Source organism: Meleagris gallopavo, chromosome 5, assembly GCF_000146605.3.
Source record: "Meleagris gallopavo isolate NT-WF06-2002-E0010 breed Aviagen turkey brand Nicholas breeding stock chromosome 5, Turkey_5.1, whole genome shotgun sequence".
Taxonomy (NCBI): Eukaryota; Metazoa; Chordata; class Aves; order Galliformes; family Phasianidae; genus Meleagris; species Meleagris gallopavo.
Genome location: NC_015015.2, coordinates 8433671 through 8448053, shown reverse-complemented (window position 1 = coordinate 8448053; position 14383 = coordinate 8433671). Strand labels below are relative to the sequence as shown.

The 14383-nt window shown below is 35.6% G+C and overlaps 1 protein-coding gene across 23 annotated transcripts in view; it reads right to left on the bottom strand.

The window, feature by feature from the left end:
• Positions 1–10890, bottom strand: part of MRVI1 (murine retrovirus integration site 1 homolog) — a 63379-nt gene extending 52489 nt beyond the window's left edge. For 16 of the 23 annotated variants that reach the window (XM_010710941.3, XM_010710940.3, XM_031553427.1 and 13 more), the window contains exons 1-2: positions 10426–10887; positions 6889–6997 (exon numbers count right to left, since the gene is read on the bottom strand). The gene's annotated coding sequence lies outside the window, so the exon portion shown is untranslated. The other 7 variants (XM_010710944.3, XM_031553429.1, XM_019615353.2 and 4 more) reach the window with 6 other exon arrangements.
• Positions 10891–14383: the final 3493 nt, after the last annotated feature.

The window sequence follows — 14383 nt, the reverse complement described above, 5'->3', positions numbered from 1 at the left end:
TTCTAGTATTAAAAGTTACATTTTCTTCATTTTTGCAGCAAGATAGAGCAATGGCATTTCAATTACCTCATTTATCAGGTTCATTCTTGGTCTTCATTTGTAACAATACCAAGACAAAATCAGGCATCAGTAAGTTACATACCTTATCTAGTTAAATAAAAGCATGTAGAATTGATTTGTTCCACTGACTTCCATGAAGCGGCACAGCTGATATGTGAACATTCCTTAGGGAGGTTTATATATTGAAGACATACTAAGAGTGCTTTACACTGATGTAGTATATTACTCAACCTTTATATTAGAAATTTCATCAGTTATTTCATAGCAGAAATGCAACAGAAAATATTAGAACTGTGTGTTTAAGAAGGCTTGCGATGCAATAATTCAACTATAAACTATTCAAGAGATCTGATTATTCATTGTATATGTTTTGTATATCCTTCACTATATTTTGCAAATGTTTTGGCAATCTCAAAGCATTCAAAATACCAGCAACATAAGTACATTAGTAAAAGTTTATTTGAAAAAGGTTAAGAATTAATTCACCACTGCAAAGGAGAAATGGTGACTCCACAAAACAGTTAAGTGAAATTGGCCATCATATCTTACTTATTCATCAATACAGTTTATCAAACATGGCTAGCGCATTATGCAGCTTCAGTACAGGTTCTAATCATTAAGATGTTAAATTAATTATGTTAACTAATAGTGCCTGCACAGTCTTCTGCACTTCTGAAGTAAATCTGTTTAAAATAATCAAAAGTTAGTGTACTTTTTAGTTAGCATGAATACATAGTCCCATACTGAATTTTACAAAGTAACTTTCATGCCTGAACATTCATCTGTAAGGAGCACTGAATTCAAGGGGAATTATGTTTCATGGTTACAAACTAAAACATAGTTTTCATTGCTCATTAGGCAAATCTGGCAATGTTTTTTGTTTTCTAGTTCATTAACTTAAGTTTCTGATTTGGACAGAAAATTATGAGTATTTTCACAGACACTAAGCTAACATCTGTCTCCATGAAAGAGTGAACAAAGACCGGAACTGCTGTTACAGGTTTTCTTGGTGTTCCATGCATGGTAATCTGTAACCGATACTATTTTCCTTTTTAATTAATAACTTATTTAAAATTGTTTTATGGAGCAGCACTCACTTTAAAAACTACTGAATGCACAACATAGTATTTAACCAAAAAATTGCTGTGGAATACTTTTAAAAAGTATCAGAATAACAAGTAGCTGTCATGCATCTCTTATATACACAAGAGTACTATTGACTTCACTGAACGCAACCCCAAATGAAAAATTACAGCAACTGTTTCAATAAATAATGCAACTGGAAAAATAGATATTACGTATAAGTGGATTTTAAGTTCAGGAATAGTCATGATCAACATAGTGCCCTGTAGCACAGCTGAAGAAGGACATTAAAAAATCAACAAGATGATGGCCGAAAAGCTGTAAGACAGAGCTTCCTGTTTAAAACAGAAACAAGTTTAGGTATTATCTAGATGAAAGGTTTTGCTTGCTTCTTTCTAAGCAAAACAAATTACTCCTCCCAAACAGATGATAAAGCAAAGAAAGAAAACAGGATGTTACCACTGGTTAATTTATTTCAATTAATCAGAGAATAACTTATCAGTCACTAGCAGAAATAAAGTATGTAAACTCTTCACTTTAAAAGGAATAAGATCTTAATTGGTCATTTTTTACTTAAGTTTACTTCAACATAATGGGCCATAGACATTTCTACAATAAGCTGAATAAAGCCAGAATGGGAAGACTTTTTTTTGTTTGTTTGTTTTTTAAACAGGATCACTATCTCCCTTTTGTTTTGTGAGCATCTGTTTACTGCTGCTGGTTTACCTGATTTTATTTAAAACCCTTGAAAGCAGGAGGAAAAAGAGAATGACATACACATTATCTAACTGACAGAAGCAGTATTTACACACTGAGTAGTCTTCAGGGAAAGAGACCAGTACTTTGAGTGTGTTATAAACCTATGACAGGGAATTTGGAAGGGCACATAAGGGAGCAGGTGCAAGGGAGCAGATAGATACTATGATATAGAATTCCAGGAGTTTCTTCAGCCTCGGAGCTTGCATGCTGACCTTAAATATGAACAAAGTAAAGGATCGTAATCAGTGGAGAAATTACTTCAGATGTATGGAAATTTTCAGGGAACAGATTCTTGACCCACAGCTGCCTTTTCCAAACGGCCAGAAAGCAGATGAGGGCTCCTCTCTCTGGATAATACTTTATTCATCCTGGCTGAACTTCAAAATATCTGTTACATAAGGAAAGTCTAATTAAAACGGCTGCCTCTACCCAGACAACTGACATTTATTTGCCATGGGAAGAACCTTTCCACTAACAATGGAATGAGCCTGACTGAAGAACAGAGCAAGTAGCCTATAGGCTGTTCCCAATGACTGCAGAAACCTAAGCTCTTTTCCCTATAGGCCCTGCAGCCTTGATGGAAAAACAGGTGTCTGTCCTACAACCTAACTGTGCTCTGCACTGCTTTCAGAAGAAGACTGAAATATGAACTGCCACCAACTATTAGAAGTGGGTGTGAAAATCATAGGAGAGTCATCAGCACAGCCTTTCATGACCTGTACTTCATTTATATTTATAACAGTTTTCCAAAATAGTTTAGATATCAGTGCACAAATGGATAGTTTGTAACCTGTGCCCCTCCAAGTTTGGAAACAAGCTTTTTAAGTAGCTGAACTCAAACAGCCAAAAAACAGGTTTTGCTATTTCAGTGATTTTTTATCTTCTCTCACTCACTAAAAATAATTCTGCTTGTTTGCCTGGTCTCCTGCCAGTCTGGAAGAGCAAGAGACAGCACTTGCTGTGCCTACTTTTGAGCTTCATATATGCTACACTGCCAGCTAGCAAATCAAATGAAATCAGCAATTATTTCAGTTCACGGGGGAGCCCTTTCCCTATTCCGGACCTCTCCTACCACAACAGCTATATGCACTAAATCTGTAGGAACTTAGTACTTTTGAGATCCTCTCTTGCCAAACTCAACAATCTAGATGAGTTCAAAGGCTACTGGGAGGGAATGAAGAGAGGGCAGGGAAGAAGGGGGAAGGAGGCTGACAACCAGAATAAGAGCAAGCACAATCTTTATTCCAAGGAAAACAAAACTTAAAATAGATTTTGGAAAGAATAAATGCATAGCTAACACTTATAAAAGGCTAGTGGTCAACACATAATGAGAAATGTGTCTCTAGCCAATAGCCATCAGGCTTTTCACTTCAATTCTTTATTCCTTGGAAAGAAGCTTATGTAGCCACATTGTCTGTTGTACTCTGCCTTTTCCTGCAGTAATTTTTGAAGCTGGTCAACAGTTTCAAATACAGCTGACCTGGGGCACAGCAGGCATGGTGAAGTTCATGTTTTCAGAGCAGATGCAAATTCAGAGGTAGATCATCTTAAACACTCTGTGACTATACAGAATGGCTTTGAAGTATAAACAAACTGATATTCATAGAATCATAGAATCCTTAGAGTTGGAAGGGGCCTCTGAAGGCCTTTTAGTCCAACTTCCCTGCCATGAACATGGATACCCACAGCTAGAACAGGTTGCCTAGGAACTGTTATCACAACTAGAGTGAGGATGCTATAGGCATAGGCCACAGCTCTGTTGAAAATCAGCTTTCTGTATGTCAGGTGCTTACCAGTTTTGAAAAATATAAAAGCTAAAGTTTCACACATTTACTCCTCCTCTTCTCCCCCTGCACAGCCCCTACTAAAATAGGTTCTCCATATATTAATACAAAAACTGTAAAATTTACATTACCGTAAATGAAGCACAGAAATAGAATTAGGCTTTGCTCAAGATCAGAGCTCTCAACATCAAAGCATGTGCGAAGGAAAACTCTTGAAATTATTGTGACTGTTGTGCATTACTGGCAAACAAAAGTGTAGAAAAACTAAAGTGTAGAAAAAAATGCTGCATAGTTTGAGTTAACCTCAAATGAACCTTGAAGATTCTTTAAACAACTAGGAATAAAGAGAACAGAACTGTTGCATTGCTTTCAAACATGCCCCATTTTTTCCCTCCAAGTCTTTTTCCCCCTCTCCCCCATACAGCATGTAGCTCAGTAGCAGAGAGCAATGAGTAGAAAGTATCTGAAATAAGAATGTAATTCCACACTGAACTTAGAAATGCCAATGTCTATGTTTCTGTAGGAAACTGAACTTCCTGACCTCTTCAAAGAAGCCTTGAATGTTCAAGGCTTCAAGCTCCAGTGAGATGCTAAGAATTCCATCAGCTATTATTTCATTTATTTTCTTTTTGATAACAGTTTCCAGAGCTGCTTCAGGATCAAAGGCATTTCAGATTGACAACTGTAATGTTACGAAGACAAAGCATATACAGTCTGCTGCACTCTGTATGCTGATTTTCACACTCATTATCAAGGGATTGGAAGAATTTAGAGAGAAAAATAAAACACTTTCAGCAACTTGTCTTGCAGAGAAATGGGAAGCTGCTCAAAATACTGAGTTCTGTCACAGATGTCACAAAGAAGAAACTGAATCAATTAGGAACCCAGTTGTCCCTTTTGGCACAGACACTTTTGGTTTTTATATTTAGGCCACATTTTGCTAACAGGTGGCAGCACATCCCACCTGGAACTTTATGGAAACTCTCTCCTCTTATACACCGGGAAGCTTAGTCATATTCTCAGTCCAGTAATGTCCCAGAAAGGGCTGGTGATGAACTGTGGCTATTTGTACATCATTTTTGAGAATTTTATTGCTATAGCAACTGAATGCAGGCTTTTAAACATAGCAACAGACTTTTTATAGCACTTTCTTAAATGTCAAAGTGGCATGTTGTTTTATTTTCTAAGCAGATGCTTGTAAGATAAGTACACAAGATGACTACACAGTATCCACCTTCAAGAGGAGGAAAAAACCTTCCAACGTCAAGCATTATTTTAACCTTTGAATTCAACAGATAAGTTTAAGGCATGTTGTGAGTGTAATAGTATTCTGAAAAGTCGTGTCACTGTATCATCTGAAAATAAGGTTAGATTAAAAATTTTATGTTGATTTGTGCTTTTTATAATAAGTCATGCAAGAAATTTACAAGACCCTACTCTGAAGGGAATAATGTTACATAAATCTGATCTTTACCTGTTAAGCAATAGAAAAAGCAAAACTCTCTTAAGTGGAGGCATTTTCTTGGGCGGGATCAAAATCTACTGAGATACACCACTAGCACACGTATAAAGTCAAAGCTCTGTACATTCCAAATGCAGCAACAGTGATTTATGAGAACTGAGTTTGACCTGCCATGCAATTTACGGAAGTACAATTCACAATTTTCATAGTAAAAAAAAAACAGCTACTTTTCTCTGGTATAGTGTTTGTGGAGTGGCATTTGTATGGGGGTGAAAGTTTGTTTCTGTATCATTTTTACAAGTGATCAGTATAAAAGGCTACTTAGTTTAGTTTAGTCTCATTCTTAACACTTTCCTAGACAGAAATACCAGGCAGCAACAGTACAGATCTCCTAAGGAACTTTTAGGTATTATTCACCTTTCTGTTATGGTTATATGTCAGATTTGTATAGGGTGGGATGGTTGATGTTTGCTATTTCACCAACAAAAACATTTAAAATCTATTAAACAGGAAATGTCAAAGACAAAGAAAGAAAAAAAAAGATTAAAAAGATCCAACAGGAAATGTGAAGAGCTAAAGAGCTTTTTATAAGGGTACAAAGTTGTTAATATTTCAAGGAGACTTCTCCTTTATCATGCAATACATAATTTTGGAAAGGACATTTTCCTGCTGTGTTTTATGCAAGAGAGACTTCTGAAAGGCCCCAAAAGGTCAGCACGTACAGAAAACAGAGTCTTGCGTATGGAGGCTTTAGAATATATCCATAAAATCCTTCTCCCTGCTTTAGATATTTTCACCTGATTCAGTGAATAAACACAGCAGTTTTAAATCCTTGCTTTAAAATATCTAAAATACATGGGAATTTTAATACATCAACTTGTTTTTCTACAGTCTGCTTCAGTGACTACTGCACTTAACAAGACCAGCTTTTAGAGCAATCCTGATAATTATATAGCTATCAAAGAAGAAGAATGATAAGTTTAACCGGTGCAACCCTTGGGGATGTTAAGATGATAGGCACAACTACATTTGCATTGAGAACTAGCAATATTTAGATCTGCTTTCAAAATTTTCCAGCCTGAGATGTCATACAGAGCATAAACTTGACCCAGCACTTCCTCCTGGGGCAAACATTATCCTCCACTGCAGTTAGGCCACTAATAACATTGAGCTATTTTCACGAGCCCAGAGGCCAGCCACATTCATTCACTATGTAAAAGAAAAACACAGGAAATTATTGATATAAAAGCATGCATCTTTTTATACAATTAAATCATAGAACCATAGAATCATGGAACAGCATTAGAACCTGAATGGCCATCAAGATTCAACCCCCCGCTATGATTTTCCTTCCTCTCCACAAGTTCTCCTTTGACTTATGGTTAGACGCTTCATTTCTAATTTCAGTGTTCAGCAGCTAAGGCACAGTTCAGCACAACTAAGCAAGATTCAACAGAGAATTTTAGTCTACATGTTTGGTTAATTATATTCTACTACATGCATGTGTTCACAGACCTTTCTAAAAAGACCACTTCAGAGACGTTTCGGAAGAAGCAGAAACACATTTGAAAATGAGATCCTGGATTTTTCTTTTCCAAGATTTCAGAACTATATGTCATTTTACAAACCCTACCATTTGTTGGTACATCCCTCTAAGATCAAAGCAAGTAGGTGAAAATACACACACTACTCCTACTCAAATTCCTCTAGATTCCAGACTCTCATCTCCTACTAATTTACCTTAGTGGTGTTCATTAGGAACATGATCTCTGCACCACTGAAGTCACTGGAAACTTTGCTGAAGATTCCAAAAGCAGGGGCTCAAAGCCAAATTCCCCACGTACAGCTTCTGCATAATAAAACATTGTGCAGAATTAAATAAACACTAATATTTTTACTCTAAAGTGAAGCCCCTAGCCCAGATAAATTGCTGTGTTTGACCCAGCAGCACAGAAGATAAGAGACACAGTACAATTCTTATGTAAATTGATTTGTAATTATTATGTTTATTAACTTTTCAACTGCTCTTTTTTTCTCAGAAATTGCAGGAACTAGCACAGCAGTCTCCACTGTATTAGTGGATCTGTTTGAACAGTTACAACAAATATATTTGCATACATAGCAGGGAAAAGGACAGGTTTCTAAAAAATTGCTTTGTATAATGACAGGACACCACAGAATATGCTTTAAGTGTAGTCAGGGAAAGAAGCTTTCAGGGTCACATGCATATTTGACAGACATTGCCTGTTATGTTTGTGTGTTTTGCTCCTCCTCCTCTTTTTCCAAGCAACCTGCATTATTAAAAAATAAAAATAAAAAATTCTACAAGCCTTACTTGTCCAAACCTGTGATTGTATCAACAGCATTCAATGTCTCTGTTGACTTATTAAAGACTTGAGGTGTTTTACATTCAAAGGTAGGCAAAACTTCTAGCAGGGTAGTTCTGATTTAGTCATGAGTATTTTTTTAGTTTGTTTTTAACTCTTTAATATACTTCACATATTTAGTTACTTTTATTTGAAGTTAAATATCTCAAATGATTTTCCAGATTGTGGAGATAAAGAGTAACTCCACTGAAATAAAGAAAAACAAAGAAAAAGCCTCTATCCACATACCAAGGAAGATAAATTACTGAGGATGCTGACAGCTCAAGAACTCCAACAAAACCTGAGTATGCTAGCCCACTTGCTCTAAATATCAAATCCCTCTCTGGTTTTCAGAGTTCTTAGGACTTACTTTCCAGAGATAGAAACTCAAGTCTTTTCTTCACAACAGCCACAGTTTTCATTCTCCTTAACCTACCACTACACGTGTCCATAAGCAAGAATTCTACAATTCTCTAAGATCAGCAAGTACATGAGGAAAGACAACTCCATAATGTGTGACAAACATATACCTATGATCCTTGAAATGAGAATCTTACACAGATGTCTCTTCTCAGTAGCAATTCCTTAAACCTCAGTTGCCACAATCACCCTTACCTAGCTTTTCAAAAAGTGATTTGTCACCAAATTACGATTAAAAGCTGACAGAGAGCAAATAGTTCCAATCTTTACCACCAGCTTTTTCCATTCTCCTTTCACAGAATCACGGAACTGTAGGACTTGGAAAGGAACTCTGGAGAATATCCAGACCAACCTCCTGCTGAAACAGGTTCCCTACAGTAGGTTACATAGGAATGTATCCAGGCATGTTTTGAATATCTCCAGAGAAGGAGACTCCACTGGGCAGCCTCTTACAGTGCACTCAAAGTAAAGAATTTCTTCATCTTTCAGTTGATGGATTCTTAATTTTGACTGCTTTTGTCATGACTAGAACTATAGTTGAGGATTATACCACTATTAAAACTGACTCTGACATATAAAAAGATAAAAGGAAAGGAGGCATACAGGTTTTATTTCCATAACCAACTTCTAGCTTAATCCAGAGGGATACAAAACAGATGGCTTTATGAAAGTTAAATACAAGGATAATCCTAGGACCCTTAGCACAGTGCTTATGTAAACATAATTTTCACTGTGCACAAATGAACAAACCGTACTATTTGTATCAAATTACACATAAGTAGTAGTTGCTGAAATACTACAAAGTACTGTATTAGAAATATACACTTAGTTCATACTTAGAGGGGTTGGACACGTTAGTTATTCAAGTCTGTATACAGACTTAAAAATAACTATTTATTAAAAACCTATATGCCTTCCTTATACTATCTAAATTGAGTTAAATGAGTACCTAAACCATCACCAGTTAAGTAATTCATGTGAGACTAACAAACCAGAATAGGGGTCTTTGGAGCCCTGAAAACACAGGAATATTTAAAGAATGAAGACTTCCTAGTATTAAGCATTTAACATATCAGACTTTCTTAATTTTCACTGTTAATTCTAATCAACTAGTTTAGATTTTTATGGGATTTGTCATTAGATTACAAAGCTACAGACTTGGTATCAATATTGATTTGGGGTTTAATCATTGATTAAAAACATGAAGATCAGCAGATTAAACTTAGGATAACACATTTGGCACAGACAACAGTACAGGAAAAAAATAATTATGTGCCTTGAAACTGTGCCTGTATTGTTACAACAAGACACATTCGATCACATTCTCTTGAAGTTAGGTGAAGTGAACTTTCTTTAAAGTAATGTATACTTGTCATACCATGTATAAGTGCAGTAACTGTTATTACTCGCAGAGGAAACACTATTTTAAAACTTCAAATTTTCCAATTTCTGCACTACATGAACCAATATCACAGCCTAATCACTCCACAAAAGGGAACTCTTCTGATGATTGCAGAGGATCTTTCACCACATGGAACCATGCTACACTCAGTTTGAAAACATAAGTTGTTGCTAATATGTTAGTAACAGAAACCTGTCTGGAAGTTCAACAAGCACTTCCTTGTACCAACACCATTCTTACATGGTGTTTATCTATTGAAAAGAAGCGTAATAAACATATTAGTAAGACAAAAAAAAATGTATTTTAATTAACTTAGAAAAATAACACTTCACTGCAGAGTGGCTACTAAACAGCACAGGTAAAGCTGAAGAGTAAAATACCAGAAATAGTAAATATTGTGACATTTCATATTAAAGCAAGCATGTTTTTTATTTGATTTCCCCATCATTCCAATACAGCACTGCAATTTGACAACTCTGTAGTGTTAATTTACCTCTAATGGGATTAAAACCAAACACCAAGTATAAAGGAATGGCTCCGGAAATGTCTTTTTAAAAGACAGGTTCCAGACACAAGTAGGTAATCCATCAAAAAGAACAGTTTTGGCACTGTTAAACACAAGAACGTGGGAAGAAAAATCATACAATACAAAAGTAAAAAAAATAACCTGTTAAATATCTGTTCCTCTGTAACATATACTGCTGCTAATACTCTCTAATGATTAGATCAATACAGATAACGTTGTCTGTAAACCAAGTTCCCTTGAATTACTTACTGATCACATACCTTTGTTAATGAAACCTCAGCATAATTAACACAGCTTTTCCTTTTTTGTTCTTGTATATTCCCAAAAAGTATGCAAGAAGAACTAGATGTCATGAATATCATCCACTTTTTAAGTAATTAAGATTTCTAAAAGGGACAGAATTTTACAGGGGCAAAACCTGGGAGGGGAAGAGACAAAAAGAAAGAACAAACAAACCACTCGGTATCATAACAACAAGGTACTGTACCTTTAAGGAGGAAATATAGTTCTGTTCTATTCCACAGCTGAAAAAGAGCTTATTCTTGGTTATAGAGATTACTTACCTAAAACTTCAGTTATTCCCCTTTTTCCCCTCAGGCCAGCCTCTCTTTCACTCTCGGGAGCTTTTACCATTTAAGGTCAATGTTACATCTGGCTCTAGTAAGTAAAGCTGAAGCGGTTTTTAACTCGGAGATCTAACAGGCTGTCTAACATTAGAATGAGAGTTTAAAATTAAAGCAACTCTTCAGAAAGCCTTTTTCTTGCCTCGAGGCATTACAGAATAAAAGGCTTTCCTATTCTGGCAGAAGTACTCTTAAGTACAATGCTATGCAGGCATCCCATTAACATTCTTAAAATTCGCAGCATATATGGCTCTACTTACTCATTTCTGATGAAAGCACAAATGAAATACAGTTTACATAATATTATGCTAACCCACAGTTCTTTTTTGTAGGTGGTGGTAACAATTGCTTTTTTTTCCCCATCTTTAAACGAAACTGCTACTACTATTTAGTCTTTTCCCAGTTTTTCTTCCTTGGTCAGAAGGAGCCTAAATTAGGGAGTCAGTATAAGGCATGTGAACTTTTAAAGAACGCTGGCTTCAGTCCAGTCATGGGCTCTGCTCTCCAGTTGCAAAGTATAATTCCTAATGAATTTCACTGAAGTTGCCTACATCCCATGAGAGATTCTAGCTACAAATGGAGCAGGAAGACAAGAAGAAAAGAAGACAAAACATTTACTAAAATATATTTGGATATCTGCAGGAAAATGACATCAATGTTGACAGCTCCCAGCTCAGAAACAGATACAGATCTTTCTTCTTTAGCTAATTAAGATATTTTTTTCCAGTTATTGAGTTTTAAGTCATTAATTATAAGCAAGCCAAATCCTCTCCAAAAAACTTCTGCAGTTCAAGTGGGGACACAAGAGCTGTGAGGGGGAAATGTCACAAAACAGAATGCGAATGTGTATGAAGTGACTAGATAGAGAGTTTCAGAAGGAACACACCCGGCTGCTTTAGGAGAATAGAGTAAATTATGATGTTTAATTATCAGCCATTATAAAAAAGAAATAAATAAAAGCATCAAAGTAGAAAACAGATCAGAAAAAAAAAAAGAAAGGATGGAAAACATGCTCCATATAAGAGTGATGGGTGGAAACATGAGGATGCTTGCAGGAAATATGTTTCAAAATGAGCTGCTTCCAACATATCACTACATTCTTATTGGGAAATAAAGGGAAATAAAAAGACTAGGCATTTCATTTGTGTCATATGAGACTTGAGCTTGAATTAGGAAATAAAGTATGCTACATTTAAGTCATTCTTTGCTCCCAAAAACCAACGTAGGAAAAATGTTCTGGTAAATTTCTAACTGTTTCATTTAAACTTCCAAGGTAATGAAAGTAAATAGGCATTTCAAAAAAACATTTCAGGTTTTGATGTCACTATTCACTGCCCCTTCCACAAACATTTTAACTCATCTCTCATCTTTTTGGGTTACTATTTTAATACTCACAAATTTAAGTTCTTGCCCAGCGTGTTTACAGTCTCTCATTTAGTTGTTTGAAAATCCAGAAGTTTCTTACCAGAATCTGTAATTTATCATTTTTCAGCTTAATTTTTTCAGTTTCCAGGCTGCAAGTGTAAAATGCTGCATTTGAATGTGGCAAAAGTTGTATATTTAAGTCTGCATCTGTGACTGCTTTGAACTCAGTTTGGGCAAAAACAAGTTACCTATTGCTTGGAAAGGAAAGCGATTACTTTTATTGATCATTTGTCTGGCATCCTATACCACCACTGGCCAAATTTAGCCAAAATCTGCTGAGTAATGGAAATCTCAAAATATATTCAGGCTCCTAGAAACTTCATGAAGCTTACTATGGGATAAATCTAGGGTGACTGAGTCATAATTTTTTTGGCCCATCTATTTGCACCACACAAACATGACTTCTGTTGCTCAGACGGTTGTATAAGTGCAGAGGGGACACACAGAAGGTCTTGGAAGTACTGACAAGGAAAATGCAGCTTCCATCAATATTCAGCTGCTGGAACTGCTCGTATATTCTTGCATCTAACATCTTCGTTTGCAGATTTTTCACCCACAGATTTGTTCAATGTGTCTGAATGCTCTCTGGATAAAGTGAATGAAAATTGTTAGCTAAAAACCTGATGTTTTTGAACTAGGGAATATTGACATCTAAAGCTTAATTACTTTTAACTACGGTGTTAAAGTTACACAAAGGAGGCACAGTTACATATCATAAAAACATTTTTCATTTAAAAATCCATTATATTTCCTAAGATCTAGTGATAACACCTTGTTAAACATTCTGAAGAAGATGCCTGGTAGCATAAACAGCAGTGAACTATTTCCCTTTCACACACACCTTTCTCACATTATTCAAATATTTATGTTGCTACATTATAAACATGCTCCCCAGAAAAAGCACGAAATTGGTTTCTTTTTTAATAAGTATTCTGAACTATGTCACAACAGCTAGATGCAGCACCCTGGGAAATACACATACTGGCAAGAGGATGTATATGTGCCCAGCAGTTAACTTCCTATTTCCTTGATTTCTCCATCTCTGTGTCTTAAGATGCACTGGAGTATGTATCAATACAAACTTCAGAAGCTGGGCTTCCTAGGTTTAAGGTTGTTTACTTTGCCTTTGAAAATGTGAAATAAGCACCAAGAACATACTCATATTGAAATAATTCAGAGAGGGTCTTCATTTCTGGCACAATCATTTTTGTGTGAAAGTTTTTTGTTTTTGTTGTTTGTGCAACATCAGATAAGTAAACTTGCAAAAATTTTTTTCTAGATTTGGCTTTAGTTGGGCAGTAAGAGACAAGAGAACTAACTCAAAAATCTGATTTCAGTAGAAATCGTGTTTTCATTTGAGCTTTCAGTGGGCTTGCTATAAAGCTGAAAATTCTTACTTACCATATATGTAGAAAGTAATGCCTATGAAACAGTTATATAAGAGTTTCCACATTATTTTGACACTTCAGGACACATGGTACTAAAATGCCACATATTACCTTTTCTGCCCATAAATAATCATCAATCACATGACAAAGGGGCATGTTATGTCTGTAAAAAAAAAGGCAAATGGCAAGACATAGTAATATCTCTATTCTGATTATTTACTAAAGTATAAAGATTGCTAAAGAGGCAAGCTAAAAATTTTCAGAAGTGGTATTTGCACTTAAAATTGGAACTCTATTATATGGTGTCTGGAATGTATTTCTATCAGTCACAACATCACACCAGTGAGATTGACAGTTTTCTTTATTGAACCAATTGCACAAAGCATTCTCATCTCTCCTCAACTGTATGAAAAAACTAATTAGAGTCTCAAGTTTATGCCCAGGATTTCCTGGGTGCTTTTGTTTTCTCACACTTTGTATTACATTTTTAAATATACATCTTTCTTCAGATCTGTGTTTCCTTGGTTGTATGCTACTACTGCCATAGTGCATAGCAAATTGAATCATGTCATCAAATATGATGGCATCTGTTACACAGGTCTCATGAATGTATGCAACTAAAACTGTGTGGCAAATCATATCTGATAGACTGATCAAGATTGTAACAAGACTGTACAAGATGAAAATCTGAAGATGTGGATCTGATAAGTAAATCTATTAGAAAAATACACAAGGCAAAACAAGCGATAAGCATTCCACATCTGGAGCTCACTCATTCTGCTGAATACTAAATCCCAAATAGAACCTAGAGTACTTCAACTAAGATGTACGCTGGTTCAACAGGATTGTATTAGCCAACATTTACTGTGTCAGTCATCTGTGCAGCTGTATTAGATTATTATTTAAAAAAACTTTACTTTTAATAATGTTTATGCAGCAGCTTTTCTAGATGAATCTTCTGAAAAACAGGGCTGTTCAGTATTTTTTTTTTATTATTATTTCCAACTTTCTATGGTAGGAGAACTAACTATGAATCAGAAGCCTCTATATTTTCATTTCATATAGTTCAGTCTTTCCTGTCCCCC